Source organism: Petaurus breviceps, unplaced genomic scaffold (genome assembly GCF_028583685.1).
Source record: "Petaurus breviceps papuanus isolate PSGF00001 unplaced genomic scaffold, PetGlider_PUasm1.0 90535, whole genome shotgun sequence".
NCBI classification, from domain to species: domain Eukaryota; kingdom Metazoa; phylum Chordata; class Mammalia; order Diprotodontia; family Petauridae; genus Petaurus; species Petaurus breviceps.
The window spans coordinates 3,131,080-3,151,031 of record NW_027187270.1 but is presented as its reverse complement, the minus strand read 5'-3'; the positions used below and the strand labels follow the sequence as shown (position 1 = coordinate 3,151,031).

General features: G+C 41.2%; 1 protein-coding gene across 23 annotated transcripts in view; it reads left to right on the top strand.

Annotated features, from left to right (window-relative positions):
* The window catches only part of LOC138142122 (tigger transposable element-derived protein 1-like), a 70,841-nt gene that overhangs the window by 13,260 nt on the left and 37,629 nt on the right, over positions 1 to 19,952 (top strand). For 14 of the 23 annotated variants that reach the window (XR_011163366.1, XR_011163365.1, XR_011163369.1 and 11 more), the window contains 3 exons: positions 4,102 to 4,156; positions 4,529 to 4,655; positions 6,686 to 6,823. The gene's annotated coding sequence lies outside the window, so the exon portion shown is untranslated. The other 9 variants (XM_069063092.1, XM_069063077.1, XR_011163370.1 and 6 more) reach the window with 8 other exon arrangements.

The window sequence follows — 19,952 nt, the reverse complement described above, 5'->3', positions numbered from 1 at the left end:
CTGCTGGTGATTCACTCTCCTGATGTCTGCTCTGGCTGCTGTTGGTCAGGCCGCCCTGGGGCTGCAACCATGCAGTTCACGTGGGACTGCACTCAGCTCTCAGCCCAGTGCGATAGTCCCTTCTTGTCAGCATGCCAGGTTTCCTTCAGCAGGAGATTTGTTTTCTCTATCTCTTTGTGGGTTCTGTAGCGCTAAAGTTTGTTTAGAGTCATTTTTTTACCTGTATTGGAAGGGTTGGGAGGCAGAGCCCATGCCAGATTTGTGCTTCTACTCGAAACAATTTTAGCAAAGTAAGAGGATATAAAATAAACTTACATAAATTATCAGCATTTCTGTATGTTACCAACAAAGCCCTGCAAGAAGAGATAGTAAGAGATATTTCGGGGGTGGCTAGATGGTGCAGTGAATAGAGCATCGGCCCTGGAGTCAGGAGTTCAAATCCGGCCTCAGACACTTAACACAAAAACTGGCCGTGTGACCTTGGGCAAGTCGCTTAACCCCAATTGCCCTCCAGAAAGCAAAAAAACAAACAAAAAAAGAGATATTTCATTTAAAATAACCATATACAATATAAAATACTTGGGTGTATACCTGCCAAGACAAAAATAGGAAGTATATGAAAATAATTATATAAAATACTTTTTATACAACTAAAGTCAGATTGAAATAAATGGAGAAATATTAATTGTTCATGAGTAGGCTGAGCATGATACAATAAAAATGACAATTCTACCTAAACTAATAAATTTATTCAGTGCCACCTCAATTAAACTACGAAAAGTTATTTTATTGAGCTAGAAAAAATCATATCAGAATTCATCTGGAAGAACAAAAAGTTAAGAATATAAAAGGAGTTAATGAAAAAAATGTAAAGGAAGGCGGTCTAACAGCACTGTATCTTAAACTGTATTACAGTGATAATCATCAAAATAATCTGGTCCTGGCTAAGAAATAGAGTGGTGGATAATAGGTATATAATAGGTATGTAATACACAGAAGTAAATTACGATAGTACTTTTGTGTTTGATAAACACAGAGATCTAAGTTTTGGAGATAAAAACTTACTATTTGGTAAAAATTTCTGGGAACATTAGAAAGCAGTCTGGCGGAAACTAGATATAGGCCAACCATTTACCAAAATAAGGTCAAAATGGTTTTGTGACCTAGACATAAAGAGAGATATCAGAAGTAAATTAGAAGAACTTAGAACATTACCTATCAGATTTATGGATAGGAGAAGAATTTATGAATAAACAAGTGGTAAAGAGCATTGTGGGGTGTAAAAGGAATAATTTTGATTATGTTAAATTTAAAAGTTCTTATATAAATAAAACCAATGTAACCAAGATTAGAAGGAAAGCAGAAAATTGGAGAAAAAAAATTTATAGACAGTTTGTTGGATAAAGGCTTCATATCTCAAATATGTAGGAACTAAGTCAAATTTATATGAATAGGAGTCATTCCCCAATTGTAACTACTCAAAGCATATGAACAGAGAAGAAATCAGAGCTATATGTAGTTATTTTAAAAAATGTTCTAAGTCATTTTTTTTTTTTTGCCTTTTGGAGGGCAGTTGGGGTTAAGTAACTTGCCCAAGGTTACACAGCTAGTTTTTTTGTGTGTGTGGGTGTTAAGTGTCTGAGGCCAGAACCGAACTCGGGTCCTCCTGACTCTGGGGCCAGGCTTTACTCACCGCCACCTAGCTTCCCTTCTAAGTCATTATTGATTAGAGAAATGCAAATGAAAACAACTCTGAGTTATCATCTCACACCTATCAGTTTGGTTAAAATTATAAAAGGGGGAAATGACAAATATTAGAAGAGATGTAGAAAAATTAGGATACTAACACACTGTTGGTGGAACTGTGAACTGGTCCAACCATTTTGGAGAGCAATCTGGAATTTGCCCAACTATTTATAAAACCGTGTATACCCTTTGATCCAGCAATACCGCTATTAGGTCTGTTAACCAAGGCTATCAGGAAAAATGGAAAAGAACGTATGTGTTCTAAAATATTTATAGCACCTCCCTTTGTGGTGGCAAAAAAACTGGAAATTGAGGGGATGCCCCTCAATTGGGCAATGACTGAACAAGTTGTGGTCTATGATTGTAATGGCATACTACTGTGCCATAAGAAATGATGAGGAAATTGACTTTAGAAAAACATGGGAAGATTTGCATGAAATAATGCAAAGTGAAATGAGTAGAATAAATTAACATTATGTACAGTAATAGCAATGTTGATTGAAGAGTAACTGAATGACTTAAGCTATTCTGAGCAAGATGAATTTTCAAATGGACTATGAAGGACTTATGAGGGCAGATACTACCCACCTCCAGGGAAAGAGCTTGTATATGGAAGTATGTGTTGGCCTTCTCTAATGGAGGTTTGGAAGAGAGGGAGACAACTCAGAACTCAAAATGTAACCAAAATAAATATGGAAAGCCCCCAATTAATAGTTATCTGTACCTTAGGGCACTAATGTGGAACTATGACTCTGGAATTTCATGGCATACAGGCATCAGCAATCCTTACAAATAGCTTTCTTTATTGACCATCTGGGTATGTGAGAGTTTCCCTCTCTTGAGTTTTCTCAGTAATTTCTGTCTTTCCTGCTTCCCTACTCTCTCTTATTTCTAACCATCCCCCCCCCCAAGCAATATACCACCAAAAGTGTGAACTCCTGACTCTTACTGCTCAGCCTTATAAGGTCACTATAGCATCTCTGAGAGTGTAAACCCTGGGGACTATATTTCTCTATTCAGCAAGGAATACTTTTTGAATCTAGTTTTTTTTTTCCATTTTCATGTAAAGATAGTTTTCAGCATTCATTTTTGTAAAATTTGGAGTTCCAAATTTTTCTCCCAAGAAACAAGACAACAAGCAATGTGATATAGATTATACATGTACAATCGTGTTAAACATAGTTCCATATTAGTCATGTTGTGGAAGAAGTATCAGAACAAAAAAACCACGAGAAAGAAAAAACAAAAACAGAGTGAAAATAGTCTGCTTCCATCTGTATTCAGACCACCCAGTTCTTTCTCTGAATGTGGTTAGCATTTTCTATCACGAATCTTTTTGGAATTGTCTTGGATCACTGTATTGCTGAAAAGGGCCAATTCAATCATAGTTAACCATTGCACAACGTTGCTGTTACCGTATACAGTGATCTGGTTCTCCTCATTTCACTCAGCATCAGTTCATGTAAGTTTTTCCAGGTTTTTCTAAAATCTACCTGCTCATCATTTCTTATGGAACAATAGTATTCCATTTCATTCATATATCACAACTTGTTCAGGCATTCCCCGATTGATGGGCATCCCCTCAATTTCCAATTCTTTGCCACCACAAAAAGAGCTGCTACAAATATTTTTGTACATATGGGTCCTTTTCCTGTTTTTATGATCTACAGTCCTAATAATGGTATTGCTGGATCAAAGGGTATGCACAGTTTGGTTGCCCTTTGGGCAGAGTTGAATCTAATTTTACATCAGAATGATTCCTCCTCCCAGGCTGATCTCATATATACATACATATATACATACACACACATGTATACACATACACACACATAAGTATGTGTGTATATATATATTTTCCCAATTACATATTAAAACACTTTAACATTTTTTAATAGTTTTGAGTTTCAAATTTTATCCCTCCCTCTCTCCCCTCTTCCTTCCCTGAGATGGTAAGCAATCTGATATAGTTTATACATGTGCAGTCATATAAAACATTTCCATATTAGTTATTTTGTGCAAGAAGACTTGAGTAATCCCAGACAGATTTCTAAGTGTTCTTACTTGAAATTTAAAGAGAGTGAATATCTTAGCAAGCTTAAAACTTGTCTTAGATAGACTGCCTCCTGAAAAAACCTGTATCTTAAACAAGTGTATTTGTCAATAATAAATTTTTAAGGAAAAAAACTCTACAGTGTTTTTATCAGAGTGCTTTTGTCACAGCTGCTTTTGTGTGTGTGTAGTGGAAAAGGGCATTTCCAAGGGTCATCCCAGGGAAGCCACAGGCCAGGTTGACTTGTGATTCTTTTTAATTTTTTTTAGTATACTTTATTTCCTGATTATTACTTTTTTTCCTAGGGAAAGCACAAGAGACAAGGCCATGGCAGTTGATCTTGTAGCATCTTGTCCTCTGGTAAGCTATATTTTCCTTGCCAAATTTCCTTTGCTACTCTTGGTGTAGTTTTGGGTCTTTGCTCAGCATTGTCTCCTAGCAATCCTCTGTTTAGGGACTTGAACCTTGTCTTCTTCCATCTGGAGCCTGTAAGATTATGTGGGTCATTCACCTCATTTAATGAATGGGATTTAATTGTAATTTTTTTTTGCTGTAGATGAGACAGTAGTAGAACCTAGGTTTTCTGACTCTGTTACAGAAACAACCCTTTTCTATCCTGATTCCTATGTGCCACATAAACTTTACTCCTGTTCTACTGTTACTAGATCTTCCTTTGATCCCAGACCAGATTGTTAAGTTTGTCCCCAGATTAACAGAACCCTCTACTTTTAGGAGTCAATAACATTTGAAGATGTAGCTCTTTATCTCTCAGAGGAGGAATAGAGGCAACTGGACCTTGCTTAGAGGAGGCTCTACAGGGATATGATGCTGGAAAATTATGGGAATGTGGACTCATTGGGTAAGTTCCCTCCTCCAACTTGACTCTGGAGTCAGAATCTGTTTCTTGAATCCTTGTTTTAGTAACTTGGATTGTAAGTAAATAAGAATTGCACAAGTAATCAGACCAGTAATCTACCTGCCACAGTGTTGTGGGTCTTCACAGTGGTATCAGGAGATTATTTTTAGACAGATGTGCTAATTGCCCACTCTGGTCTTTACCTCTGAAGTTAGCACCATTTCCCAATATCCATATCTTTAAATATTCTTCATTAAGTAAATTTTTTTCTAGAAAAAATTTTTGGATAGAAATCATGATATAGTACAGATGCAGTTTAAAGTACAATTTTATGTGTTTCTTTATACAGATCTTAGCCTTATTGTTATGTCTTCTCTCTAAATCATTTCAGGTACCCATGGGATATTACAGACAGTTCAGGTTAATACATTTCAGGAAGGACAGAAAGGATTTGGGGAAGATTCAAGAAAAGGCAATTATAAGATCCCAGGGATGGACGGACTTCCATACAGGGACACTGTTAAACTAAGACCTTTTCAGTCTTGAAAGGGCTGTGATCTAAGATGATGAAATCTGGAGGTTGGACCTGCCTTTGGTCATCAGCTTTTTTCATACTAGGAGGGAGCCAGCTCCTGAACCTTTAAGGATGTAGTTTCTGGACAGAAAAGAGTAAATACATTTTCATACAGGAAGGAAACTCTGTTTTAGAGAATTGTGCTGTGTAAATAATAACAAAATTGGATTTAAGTGTTTTCTTCCTTGTCAGGCACAGTTGGACTTAAAAAACAAATTGTTCTAAAAGTTAGGCATAGTAGATTAGAAAGACCATTGGCTTGGGAGTTGGAGAACCTGGGTTCAAATTCTGGCCATAGTATTAAGTACTTTTGTGACTATGGGGAACAGTGACTCCCCCTCATTGAACCCCAGCTTCCTCATTTGTTTTTTTTTTCATTTTTCAAATGCTTTATTAACTTATGATTTACATGATTAATTTCCGCCAGATTTTGAGTTACAAATTTTCTCCCCGTTTTTCCCCTACCCACCGCCCCAAAATAGCAGTCCCACAGGATATCCCCTCCTCTAATCTGCTCTCTTCCATATCTTCTCCCATGCTCCCTTCGACTTTTCCAGTAGGGCGTGGTGGATCTCTATGCCCCAGTGCCTGTGTATCTTCTTTCCAAATTACATGCAAAATAGTATTAATAATAGTGTGTGTGTATATATATATATATATATATATATATCCTTACTGGGAAGACAAGCAGTTCAGTATAGGTTGTACATGTGTAGCTATGCAAAACATTAACATGGAAGATATATTTTAAAAGACTGACTATATTTCCCTCCCTCCTATCCCACCTCCCACTTGTTCTATTCTCTACTTTGATCCCATCCCTTTTCAGAACTGGGTGCTTCCAACTTCCCTCCCTCCCAGCCTGCCCTCCCTTCCATCATCCCCCTTCTCATCCCCTTCCCCCTATTCTCCTGTAGGGTGGGATGCCCTATTTAGTGTGTATGTCATTCCCTCCCTAAGCCAAATTCAATGAGAATAAGGTTGACCCATTCCCTTTTACCTTCCTATTCTTCCCCTCCATTGTAACCATTTTCCCTTGCCTCTTCTATATGAGATAGTTTACCCCATTCTGTCTCTCTCCATCTCCTCTCATTATATTCCTCTCTCACCTCGTAATATCACCTTTTAAGTATCATCCCTTCCTATTAACTTGGTCCTGTGTCCTCTATGTATACCTGTAAACATATTTACACACATTCACATATGTATTCATATGCCCATATACCCTCCGATATAGACGTGTGTGTGTATATATATGTATTTCTTTTCCCTTCAACTACTTTCATACTGAGAAAAGTTTCATCAGTTACAATTATCATTTTTCCATGTAGGAATGTTAATAGTTCGATTTTGATCAGTAGCTTATGATTTCTTTTTCCTGTTTACCTTCTCAAGCTTCTCTTGCTTCTTGTATCTGAATGTCAAATTTTCTATTCAACTCTGGTTTTTTCATTAACAGTGCTTGAAAGTCCTCTATTCCAGACGATTCCAAAGTAGGACATTTCTGAAGACTTCTAAGTCCAGGCTAGTGTATCAACAAGATCCACCAGTGGCTATTCCATAGGCCCTTGCTGTTGGAGAGGACTGTGATAGTGAGGTTAGTTTCTAGAGATATTGGTGAAACCTGGAGAAGAGAATTAACTAGATCCTTTTCCAGGAGATATAGTTGTCATGTGACAAACCTATGTTAAACATCAGTTATGCAAAAGGAAGCGTATAGAAGATATGTGATTCATATGATCACAGTTTTAATCAGAATTCAGTTTTCCTAAGACAGTGGAGTAAACACAAGAGAGAAAAGCCTGATGAATGTGGTAAACATGGGCAATTCTTTAAACATCAAAGAATTTGTATAGGAGAAACACCCTATGAATGTAATAAATGTGGGAAAGCTTTCTGTGGGAGCTCAGATCTTTTCTTGTTTGTTTTTGTTTTTTTTTTGCTTTTTGGAGGGGGGAAGGTAGGGCAATTGGGGTTAAGTGACTTGCCCAAGGTCATACAACTAGTTTTATGTTAAGTGTCTGAGGCCGAATTTGAACTCAGGTCCTCCTGACTCCAGGGCCAGGTGCTCTATTCACTGTTCCACCTAGCTGCCCCCAGGAGCTCAGATCTTACTGAACATTAGAGAACTCATGACTGAAAGAAAACCTTTGAATGTAATCAAAGTGGGAAAAGATTTAATTTGCATATAAACCTTTTTCAACATCAGAGAGTTCACAGTGGAGAAAAAACCAGTATCTATAACAAATGTGGAAGAGTATTTATTTGGCACTTGTTATTTACTTGGCCATCAGAGAATTTTGCAGTAGAAAAAAGCCCTGTGTATGCAGTGAATATGAGAAAGCCTGCAGACTTAAGGAACACCTTATTCAGCATCAAAGGAACAGGACAAAGAAGCTCTCTTTATACAACGAATGTGAGAAAACCTTTAGGAGGCATTCAGATCTTAGCTGAAATTTGATAATTCACAGTGAAATGAAATTGTATGAATGTATAGAGTGTGGGAAATCTTTCAGAAGGAGCTCAGCACTTAAAAAGCATCAGAAAACTCATATGAGAGAAAAATCCTTTGAATGTATAGAATGTATGAAATGCTTTGGGAGGGGCTCAGAGCTTATTAAGCATCAGAGAATTCATGGAGGGGAAAAAACCTGGTGAATGTAATGAATGTGAGAAATCCTTCCCTCTTAATACATATCCTGTTGCACATCACAGAACATATGCTGGAATGAGGCCCTATGAATGTCAAGAATGTGGAAAAGACTTGAGGAGTAACACATGCCATACCTTATTCAGCATCAAAATTTTCCTAGCAGAGAGAATCCCTATAAAAGTAATAAATGGAAGAAAGTCATCAGGAGCTATATGTGCCATTTTTTTGACATCAGAGAATTCACAATGAAGAGAAATTCAACAAATGCAAAAAACTGTGGGAAGGCTTTCAGAAAGAGCTCAGAACTTATTATTAAACATCAGACAATCCATGAAGAAGAGAAGCCCTGGGGTTGTATGCAGTGTCGAAAAAGCTGCAGAAGAAACTCAGACTTTAGTAAACAACAGAGGATTTATACAGGAGGGTAAACCCTTTAAACATACCAAATGTGAGAAAGCCTTCAATCAGAGCTCAGGCTGAAGTAAACATGATATAAACATGAGAGATTTCATACTGGAGAAAACTCTAGACATACTAAGTGTTAGAAATCATCCAGACAGTGTTCAAACCTGATTGAACATTAAAGAAGTCACAGTGGAGAGAAACGCTTTGAACATCATGAATGTGGAAGACCCTTCAGAAGGAATTCCAGACTTATTAAATATTGAGAATTCACAGTGGTAAGAAACCCTAGGAATGTAGGAGAGGCTTCTTTTAGAATTCAAGCCTTATTCAACATCTGACAACTTACACTGTAACGTAACCCTGGATATGAGAGATGTGGGAAATATACCATTTATTCTTGTAGGTTTATACCCCAGAAAATTACCTTTGGAACCTGGCTCCATAACAAATTGATAATAGATTGTAAGCATCTCAAACTCAGGACCTATGTCTTTGTGTGTCTTGAACGTAGAGCCCTAAGCTTAGTGTGACTTGCTGATTAGGTCTTCATGTTTCATCTTGTTCATATCTTTATCACCTTGTGCTTTAATTATCCTAACAAGCACTTGTCTCTTTGTCTTTAGTCTCTGGTACCTAGATCTAATCCATCTATTCCACACTGCCAGATCATTTTATTCCATTTATTTTTTTTTTGCAGGGCATGGGTCAAGATCTATGCTTTCATTGGTACAGGGAATTCTTAATGAGGAAGCTTTCTCTGCAGTGAGGGAACTTCTGGGAAACTGAGAGGTTAGGTGTCTTGTATAGAGAAATATACCCAATATGTGTCACAGGTAAGGGAAGGCTTGGACTCAAGTCTTATTGACTCCAGGGCCGGCTATATCTACACATTGTATTTCACTGCCTTTCATATAATTTTTACAACACATTGTGTCTTTATTGTGTAACTTATGGGTCTAAGCATGCCACTCATACTATGTGTATATCTCAATTCTTCCTGGTGTGAAGGTGGTAGGTAGGCAGAGGGCTAAATGTCCTTAAGAGAGATCTAGATATTTAGAAGAGGTGTGGGGACTCAAGTCAGGGAAGGGTGATTCTCTGTGCTTTGTTAATGTTAACAATTCACATAGCATGGATGGGATTAGGTTATTATGGAAAAGATTCCCTAGAATACTCGTGGCAGCTGGTCAAGGCACATGTACCATGGATAAATACCAGAAACATTCTTCCTCTTTGCTAATAACTTGCACTATAATTGATGAGATTAACATCTTTCTTCATGTAGCATTAGTATGCAACTGAACTGAAATGTAACCAATTAAAAACTAAAGATAAATTTGGAAATTCTAAGCTGAAATGAAAATCTCTTGAAACAAAGAGTTCCCTAGCTTACATTTGTCTAATGTTTTGAAGTTTGCAGAATGCTGATGGACATGGGACAGCAAGGTGGTTCAGCAGATAGAGCACTTGTATTTGGAATCAAGAAGACCTGAGTTCAAATTAGGCTTCAAATGCTAGCTATGTGCCCTTGGGCAAGTCACTTCAATTCTCTGTGGCTTAGTTTTCTCATCTGTAAAGTGGAGATAATAGAAGCACCTACCTCCTAAGGTTGTTTTGAAGGTTAAATGAGATAACATATAGAGCACTTAGCAGATTGTCCTAAAGATCTTAGTGCAGATTAAAGCTTAAGCTATTAGTTTAAAACTTCATTAAGACCTTTGGAACACCCTGTATAAACACTAGTGATGATGATGATGATGAAAGTGTGGTGTCCATAGGGAGTAGAGAAAAGGGAGCATCAAAGAATATTTTGGTACTTACTTATCCTGGAGACAAGGTATCTTGAACATTGCCACATCACCTTTAGTTTGCCTATTAGGAGTGGAGAAGGCTATATGTTACTCAACCATATTTTGATCTGCGGATTGGGCGTCAGTTCCCTTTGCTCTGATCTTAATTTACCAGGCAAACATGTGATCTAATTTTAGTGTTACATGTAGGCTTCTTACTCTGTTTGGATAAAAATGTGCTCGCAGATCCTGGGCCACTTGCCACGTATATTTCTCATTAGAGATGAATAAATTGGCATTCAGTGTCTGGTGGGTTTGGTTAGAGTGAATCACTTCCCCAAGGGTCGATTTATCCTTTGGGCAAACTGCAAAAGTCTAGTTTCCGAATGTGCAGAGCTGAAGAGCCAATTGTGGTAGCACATTGATGGCAATAATGTTTGTGAGCCCTGGACTGAAATAGCCAGCCGAGCATGCCCACTCATTTATTATTGCAGCAATGCCAACTTGAAATGAGCAGGAGGTTCCCTTCTGCAGGAACGGGCACCGTGAAGCAAACAATACTACAACTGGGATGCATAGTCAATTGCAGCAGCATGTGAGAATTAGTGGACATCCGAGAAATAACAAGACAGCAGTGCCAATTACAATGGATAGGAGCGTTTATTAACCGTGGTGACTGCCTCCCCAATAAGGAAGACAGCCTCAGTCTCCTGAAAGATGCATTTTTATAATGTAATATGTTGCTCACAACAAAATATGGTTCCAAGTGGGGGGGGTTACCATTTCTAGTAAAGTCTTGGGTACCTAACAAGAACAGACTTGTATCTGGGGTATGTTTCTAGCAACACATGTGAAACTTTCCCTCACTATTATGGCCTATTAGGTGGTTTCCAGGAACCCTGGTAGGGGTCCCCTTCTAGCAGGTTTAGGGGTCTTTGGCGTATAATTTCTGGTGGGCACTTCACCTCAAGTACTCTCTGACAGTAGTTCACAAACAAATGTCTTTTTTCTACCTGTATCAGAATTCCCTGTTGTTGGGAAGTACAAAGGAAGTACAAATCCTAGCTTTAAAGCCAGCTGTGTGAGTCCAGGCAAATAATTTCCCTTCCCTGGGCCTCAGTTTTCTTATCTGTAAAATGGGACTGATGAAACCCTTGAGATGTCAGTCTTGGATTTTTAAGAAATGTTCCTGGGTGGCTAGGTGGCATAGTGAAGAGAACCAGCCCTGGAGTCAGGAGGACCTGAGTTCAAATCCGCCTCAGACACTTAACTTAAGACCTTGGGCAAGTCATTTAACCCCAACTGCCCTCCAAAAAGCAAAAAAAAAAAAAGTATATCACAAAAGGAAAAAAAAAAGAAATGTTCCAGGGACAGCTAGAAATTTTTATAATAAATGTTAGTGCCCTAGGTGAATGGGGCTCGTGTCCTTTCTCTTCCTAGCAGAAAGATGCCACTACTTCGGCCTCTTCCTATATGTTTCTGGCACTGACTCAGAAAACATCAAAAAACTCATCAGTGATGGCAACAGCAAGAAGAATGTGTTACAAAATGAGGGTGTTAGCTTCCTTATAATGCCACTTAAAATTAGAGGAAGAGTACAGAGTAGACAAGGTGATGTGATGTAATGAAAAGAACAGTAGACTTGGGGTCAAGAGTGATGTGGGTTTGAGTCCCAAGTCTGTCATGTGCTTCCTGTGCCACCTTAGTTAGTCACATCTCAGGGCCTTATGTTGACAGTCCTTAGCTTATAAAATTCCAACACTACCATCCTATTGCTGTGGGATATGGTAACAACAAATGTTGTGAGCTGTACAAATGTGGGCTGGCATTATAGAGGCTATTGTGCCAGAAAACTAATTGATGTCTATTAAGATCTCAATGTGTGGAAGCTGCTTTCTGAAGATCGATGAAATATTTTGGAGAAGATTTAGCCTGCCACGTTTTATTTGTGTGGCATTTGTTTGGAGAAATGGACCCCTCTTTAGGCAGATTATTACTTTGTCTGCTTATAACACGATAAGTTTATGGATTCAAAATCTTGCTTAGTATCAGCTCCACTTCTAGTCTGGGTTTTTTTGCCCACGGCACTCCATGAACTATGTGTGTCACCTTTTCCCTCTATTTTGAATGTTGTCTTCCTGTACTCATCCCCATTTTTTGCTCACACTTCCAGCACCCTTATTCAGGCCATCCTCACCTCATACTTGACCTGTTGCATCAGACTCTGGGCTTGCGGTCTCTCCTTTCCCCAAACATCCTCCACACAGTTACCAAAAGTTTTCCTAAAGCACAAGTCTGCCCATGTTACTCCCTGCTCATGGACCTTCAGTGATTCCCTTTTATCTGTAGGACTAAATAAAAACTCATCTTATTTCCAGCCTTTCACAGTCTGACTTCTGCCTATCTTTCTAAACTTTTTGAATGTTACTCCCCTTCACACACTCTACATTTCAACCAAACCTTACTATTCTCAGAATTTGGCACTCCTGCTCCTGCCTTTGCACAGGCTACCACCCCCCCTGCCCCCCATACCTGGAGTATCTTCCCTTCCCACCTCTTAGAGTCAAGGATCAGCTCTTGCTACCTCCAGTGGAGGGCATTTTCTCATTGCCTTAATTATTTTTCCTTCCTCAAATTATTGCATATATACTTAGATGTTTATATGTTATGGCCTTCTCCCCTTTCCCCCCCAATAGAATGTAAACTCTTTGAGAGATCAGATTGTTGTTCAGTCGTTGTCTGACTCTGTGACCCTATGAACCATAGCATACCAGTATTGTCCATGGGATATTCTTGGCAAAGATACTTGAGTGGTTTGCCATTTCCTTCTCTGGTGAATTAAGGCAAACAGGTTAAGTGACTTGACAAGGGTCACACAGCTAGTAAGTGTCTGAGGTAGGATTTGAACTCAGGTGTTCCTGACTCCAGGCTTAGCACTCTATCCCCTGGGCCATCTAGCTGCCTGAGATCGGGTACCATTGTTCATTTAATCTTTGAGTCCCCAGTGCCTAGCATTGTGCCTTGCACATATTAGGCACCAAATGAGTGATTTGATTATTGGATTGGATTGAGCCATGGTTTTCTGTGATTGTATCCCCCCACTTCTAGTATTTGGGCTTTTGTGCCTTATTGATCAAGCTTCTTCACTGTACTCAAACCCAAGTAACTTGAGTCCCTCTCTTGTTCCCCTCTTCTTGATCCCTTGCCTTGATACTGTACCAGGTTCCCCTCTACAGTTAGGGCCCTCTCTTGTTCTCATGAACCCTCTTAAAAGTTATCCTTTTGTGGCTCAAGTCCCTACTATGTGGTACTAGATCTCCCAGATTTTAATTCCCTGCCCACTTACCTCTTCCTACAGAAAGAACGCTGCTCTTTGAGTCAGTCTACCTAGATTTAAATCCTAGCTTTGAAGCCAGCTGTGTGAGTCCGGGCAAATAACTTCCCTTCCCTGGGCCTCAGTTTTCTCATCTGTAAAATGGGACTGATGAAACCCCATACTACATACCTCATAGGGTTATTGTGAGGAAAGGGTTTTATAAACCATAAAGTGCTGTAGGATCTCATCTCTGCCTACTACTGAAATCTTTTAACAACAGCTGGAACATGTAGCTATTTCACCACTGGATCTTGGAGGATGATCCCCTCCCTGCCTAGACCTCTGCCGATTATAACTTTCTTCCCTGACACTCCAGTCATCTGGATAGAATTCCTTCTGCTGCCCACTGCTGGCACCTCAGATCATGTGCCCTGCTCTTCCTGACCTGCCATGAACATACTCCAGTTACTGACAAGTACACCACGGATCTCTGTTTTCTATCTGGATCCTGTCAGGAGGAAAAGAACCAGCAGCAACTCTTTAAATTCATCAAATAAATAAAATTTATTTTCGGGATCTCCTCATTTTCCTTTTTCTTTTTCCCTTTCAACCTTCTGACGTGGCTTCCACCCCCTTTCCTCCCATCTTTCCCCTGTGGCAACCAGTAACTTGTCATCCTGCTGTGTGAAGAGGGCTCCCCCCACTTCTCAAGTCTATCTATCTCTAAATTATCCCCTCACCCTCCCCACCTTCAGAACTTCACTTTCTACTTTCATTAATTTGAGCTGGATGTTAGCAATAAGACAAACTGAAGAACTAAATTTTCACCAAGATGGATGGACGGCTCCTAGTCCCTCTGTAATTCTTGTTTGGGTTTGTATATTTTGAGAGAGGGTGCTTGTTAATTCATGTGTTTCCCCTGGGTTAGGGTGATCTTGGCTTTTTATACCCCAGTTTCTATGGCCTTTCCACACCCTTTGTGGCTTCCCTCAGTCCTTTGTTTTCCTGAGGGCTGCTCTGTGGCATCACTGAGTGACACTGACTCCAAGCTTCTCACTCCTCAGATTAGCTTGTAGGTTAAGGCTTAGGCCCTCACTTGGGATCCTTCTCTGGTACTTTGTTTCTCTGTTCCCAACCCCAGCCGTGGCTGGTCCCTTTGACCTCAGGTTTGATGCCTGGTTACTGGGGTATAACTTAAAGGATCTTGGCTGTCAGCATGTTAACCCCTAAACTATGCGTCATATGTTCACATCTTTCAAAAATTCAAGTGAAAATCTAGAGGTCGGGTCAGGAGATCCTCAGTCTCAGCTCTGCCAGCTGGAGGGTAGAGTATGGGAGGTAGAGTTGTGTGAACTAGGTCTGGAAAGGTAGGTTGGAGCCCCATTGGGAAGGCTTTAAACACCAGACAGAAGGGTTTGTATTTTATTTTAGAGGCTAGATTAGAGTAGGGAGAGACTTGAGGCAGGGAAATACATCAGGAGGCTCTTACAGTAGTCTAGGGGAGAAGTGCTGAGGGCCTGAAATAGAGAGGTGTCTGTGTGAGTAGAGAGAAGGGGATGGATGGGAGATATAGTGGAGATGGAACATACAGGACATGGCAGCTGATTGAGTGGGTGGGAGGGAGAGGGAGAAACTGAGGATACCTGTATGACTGGAAGGATGGTAAAACCCTCGACAGAAGTTGGGGAAAACAGAAAAGGGATGTAGAAAGACATGAGAAGAGGACTTAGGACAGATCCCTAGGGTAGACAGGGCAGTGTGGTATGATGGGGAGAGCCCTGGTTCTTGGCATGTCGGAAGACTCGAATTCAGATCCAGTCTTTGATGCTACTGTCCGCCTATGACCTTGGCCAAGTTACTTTACTTCCCTGGGCTTAGTTTTTCCACTGTAAAAAGTACTTGAATGAGATGTCCTTTGAAGTCCCTTCCAACTCCAGATATCTGATCCTATGCCCTCAGAATGGGGGTGGGACAAACAGAAAAGTAATTAGCCACATAGGAGGAAAACCAGTGAAGAACCGTGTCCCCCAAAACTAATTATGGAAGAAATGTGATGAAGCAGTAATCAATGTCAAAAGCTACTAAGAGTCTATAGTATCATTCATAGAGCTCTGACTGGAAGAGACTTTAGACCATTGAGGCCAAATCCCTCATTTTACAGATGAGGAAACTAAGACTGAGATAGGTGACTGACCCAGAGTCACACAGCTAGTGTTTGAGGAGGTATTTGAACCCAGGCCTTCCTGACTCCCAGTACAGTAGCATATCCACTATGGTCAAGGAGAATGAAAAAAGGGGGTCCACTTGGAGCAGTTAGAGGTCCCTAAAGAAAAGTTTCAGTTGAGTGGTGAAGTCAGAAGGCACATTGCAAGGGGTTGAGAAGGGAGTGGAAAGTGAGGAAATGGCGGCAGTGGGTTTGATAGCTTTTTCTAGGAGCAGAGAGAGATAGGGGATGACCATGTGAAGACCAGCAGGCCGAAGGAAAAGGTTGTGGGCCTTTTTAAGGTCATGTTTCTAGGGAAGGAAGCAGTGGTTATAGATTGGAGATGACTAAAAGAGAGAAGACGAGGGATGGGGGGGAGATGGGATCAAGGGCAAGCTTGACCTTGCCCAGAAGAAAGACTGGAGCCAAGGAGAAGAGCATAGAGAGTGGTGTGGGCTCATTGTGCTCCAATGGCTGAAACCCCTGGATGTGTCTGTGGGAATGGTTCTTCGGTATGCAGGTGCTAGTCTAGGTGCAGAATCATCTCAGCCCCTAGGGAACAGGGTACAGAACAGTTGTGCCCCATACAGCAAACCTCCGGAGATCTCTTTGAGACCTTCCAGGGTCCAAGTGCTTTGATTCTTGAGCTGCCCTGGTGGCGTTACTTCTAAGTCACCCTTAGGTGCTTTTCTGGATCTGAGTTCTTCATCATGGCTGCTCTTGGGTACAGCCCATCTGCACGTTCTTGTCAGGTGTGGCTGACTCCTCCCCCAAGTGCTGTTTCTGGGAGGTGTCACCCTCCCCAAGTTCTGGAACCCTTTATTTAGTAGGTACTTCACTACATGACCAGTGAGCCCTACTGCTTTTCTGATGATACATTTCCCTTGCTGAAATGCTTATTTTTCCTTAAAAAACAAAATTAATTTTCATTGATACCTTTGTTTCTAAATATATTTTCTTTCTTTCTGCCTACCCTCTCCCCCATGCCCTATCCCTCATAACAAAGATTTAAAAAGAGAGTGAAAACAAGCACTTCAGAAAACCTAGTCAATATGTTGATGGTGATGGTGAAGGTAACATTCTGCATCCGTGGCCCCCACCTGCAGTTTGGATGTTTCTGAGGTTGTGGCCTTCTGGGATTCATGGCCATACCTCATCACTAGGAAAGAAATGAAGGGCTGAGTCAGGAAGCATCTTGGGACTGGCAAAAGCACTATGTTTTCTCCTATGTCATTCAGTGAATACATTAGTTGATTTAGTGCTTACAGTTCGACCATGAGCACCAAAGGGAAAAAGCAAGCAATTTTCTGTAGGCAGAGGGCTCCAGGGTCCAAAGGAAACTGGACTCAGATATAGAACAGAAAGGAGAAGGTAGATCACAGGCCAGTCATACCAAAGAATGGCCATGGATTATTAGAATAGCCAGGGGATTTAAAAAGTCATCTTGTTGAACTTCTTCATTTTACAGGTGAGGAAACTGAGGATAACAGATTTGTCCAAGGTCATTCAGCAAAGACAAGATTAGAACCCAGGTATCTTGAACCCCCCCTCCCTGCCCCCAGCCCCAATTCAGTGTTCCTGCCATGCATCCCGAAGCTCTACTCTGGTTCTGTCGGTATATATCAACAAGGATGTATTGTGTGCCCACCTATTTACACGTTCAGCAGGCATTTATTTACTGTTTACTGTATGTAGAGTGGGGAGAGATATGGAGTTTAGCTAAGGTATGCCCTCATGGGTACAGAGATTAGAGACCAGCACAGGTAGCTACGCCATATAATGTTACACGCCAAGCATGTGAGAGAAGGGCAGAGTAAAGTATGTGTGAAGTCTGAGGTGGAAATGGTGGTTACTACTGGGCTGGAGTGGGGGAAAGCATCAATGGGTACACAGCATTTGAATTGGGCCTACAGAATATTTATGTGTTCTGGCAGGAACTGAACAGGCACAGAGGAGGAAGGGAATATGTTCTGGTGTGAGAGAACAGAAGTTTCAAGAGTAGAGTTAGCGAAGTCCGGGCCTTTTTGGGAAGCAGCAAGTGTCTCAATGCAGAGAGAGGGCTTCCTGTTCAGAGTGGATGGAGCATTAATGTAATGTGATTAAGCTGCAGAGGTAGGCCGTGCCGGTTTGTGGAGGGCTTTGCAGGTCTGAAGGAGTTGGAACTGGCTTCAGCAGACCTAGGGAGCCATTGAAGATTTCTGAGCAGAAGACTGACACAGTTCTTTGCAAGTAAGATTGCTCAGGTAGAGGTGGGGAGGTTAACATCCTGTTAGGTTAGTGAGAGAGCTCCCAGTTATGGGGTGAGGGAGAGGAAGAAGAAGGGCCTTGCAAGCTGGGGGGATGGGGGCTTGTTCCAGAGGGGTGGCAATGGGTTACAGGGAGGACATGAATGTACTGCAGAACGTAGTCACTGAGTGTGGATGTGAGGGAAGGTTTAGAATCTGGGAGATAAGTGCTGTAGGTAGAAACAAGGGAGACTGAAGGAGGAACAGATGTAGCGAGCAGGGAAGAGGATGAGCTTGGTTTTGTATGTGTTGAGTTTGCCATGCTGGTTATGTCCAAGTTGAAAGTTTCCCATAGTCAGGGGAAGATATAGCCAGTCAACAATCTTGTTTCTCCCTCCACAACATCTCCCACATCCATCCCCTTCTCTTCCTCTTTCCACATAGCCACCACCCTAGCTGAGAGGCCTCCATCACCGTCATTGCCATTAGGAGAAGTACACTGACTCTGGAGTCAGAGGCCCTGGGTTCAAAACCTGCCTCTAATGCTTATCTGGGTGACCTTAGGCTAGTCGTTTTACTTCACGGGGCCTCAGTTTGCTCATCTGTAAAATGAGGGACCTGGACTAGCTGGCAGCTCTAGGTAAGTGAGCCAGTGACTTCTCATCGGGGCTATTGCTTAGTCTCCCTGATACCAGTGTGATCCTAATCCAGCCTCCACCCAGCAGTGTCATCACTCTCCCCAATAAATGCCAGTGGCTCCCTATAACCTCTAGAAGCAAATAAAAATTCTTGTTGGCATTTAAGGCACTTCACACCCTGGCTCCAACCTACTTTTCCTGTGTTCTTATTCCCCTTCACCCATGATCCTGTTAGATTGGCCTTCTCACTGTTACTCATACATGGCCTTCCATTTCCTATCTTTCTACAGACCCCTGCCTGGAAGGCAGTCTCTGTTTCCCTCTGTCTCTTAAAATCCCTCCTTTCCTTCAGTGCACACACAGCCCAAGCACATGAAGCCTTTCCTAAACCCCATATTGCATCTACTTTGGAAATATCTCTATGTAAAGCCACTTTTGAGAGATTCTAAGCTCTTTGAGGGCAGGGTCTGGAATCACTTTTGTCTGTGAAGTCCCTCTGGCAGGTTGGCATCTTCTCTGCAACTTAGAATCTTCTGGCAATTGTAATGCCAAGCAAAGGCAACTTCCCAAGGTTCAAAATACCAGCATAGCTGCTCTCCATTTTATTCAGTAACAAATTAAGAACACAGAAAATTGAAATACAGCATAATTCAAAATACAGCATTCACCAAGTGTAATTCAATAATTTCCAAGTACTACTCCACCCCTGGGAAGTACATTCATTTACTCAATCCCAAAGACCCTCTTTTCAAATGGAGATTAATTTCCAATCATAAACAAAGTATATTCATTTGGTCAGTCACAGAGCACAAAAAAGTCAAAAGTTTCCCACCCCTGGATCACAACTGAATTACAATTATCAGTTAACATCAAGCACCTTCTCCAAAGGGGCAGTAGAGAGCACAAAGGCCATCTACCCCTGAGTTACAACAAGCTTAAGATACCATCACAGCATTTAATACCCAAAGAGAGGTCTTTTCTTCATCTTGACCCGAGGCAAGTTCTCAGCAATCTCTGTTCCTGGGGAGACAAAGCTTAGCAAGGCCACAAGGTACATTGCCAGTGTCCTCATTAATTCATTCTCTGTCTGCAGAACAGTCCTAGGACCCCTGAAAACCTTAGCAAAACCCTATTCCAGGATTTCTGTAAACATACAACAAGAAAATCGTTCTTCAGGGCTTCTGAACCAACAGCAAGGTTCCAGAACCTCTGCAACAACAGCACTGTCCTTCACCAGTGGACACAATTCACTCTCTGTCTGCAGAACAGTCTTGGGACCCCTGAACCAACAGCGAGGTTCCAGGACCTTTGCAACAACAGGACTGTCCTTCACCAGCAGATGAATCTGGCAAAACAATATCAAAACAGACAGACAAAATACAGGCATCACAGCCCTGTCTCCTCAGTTCTCGGCAGCTCCAGGTGGCAGCTCTCAAAAGTCCTGGGCAGCTCGAACTGGCCCTCAGCAATCCTCTCTCTCTCTCTCTCTCTCTCTC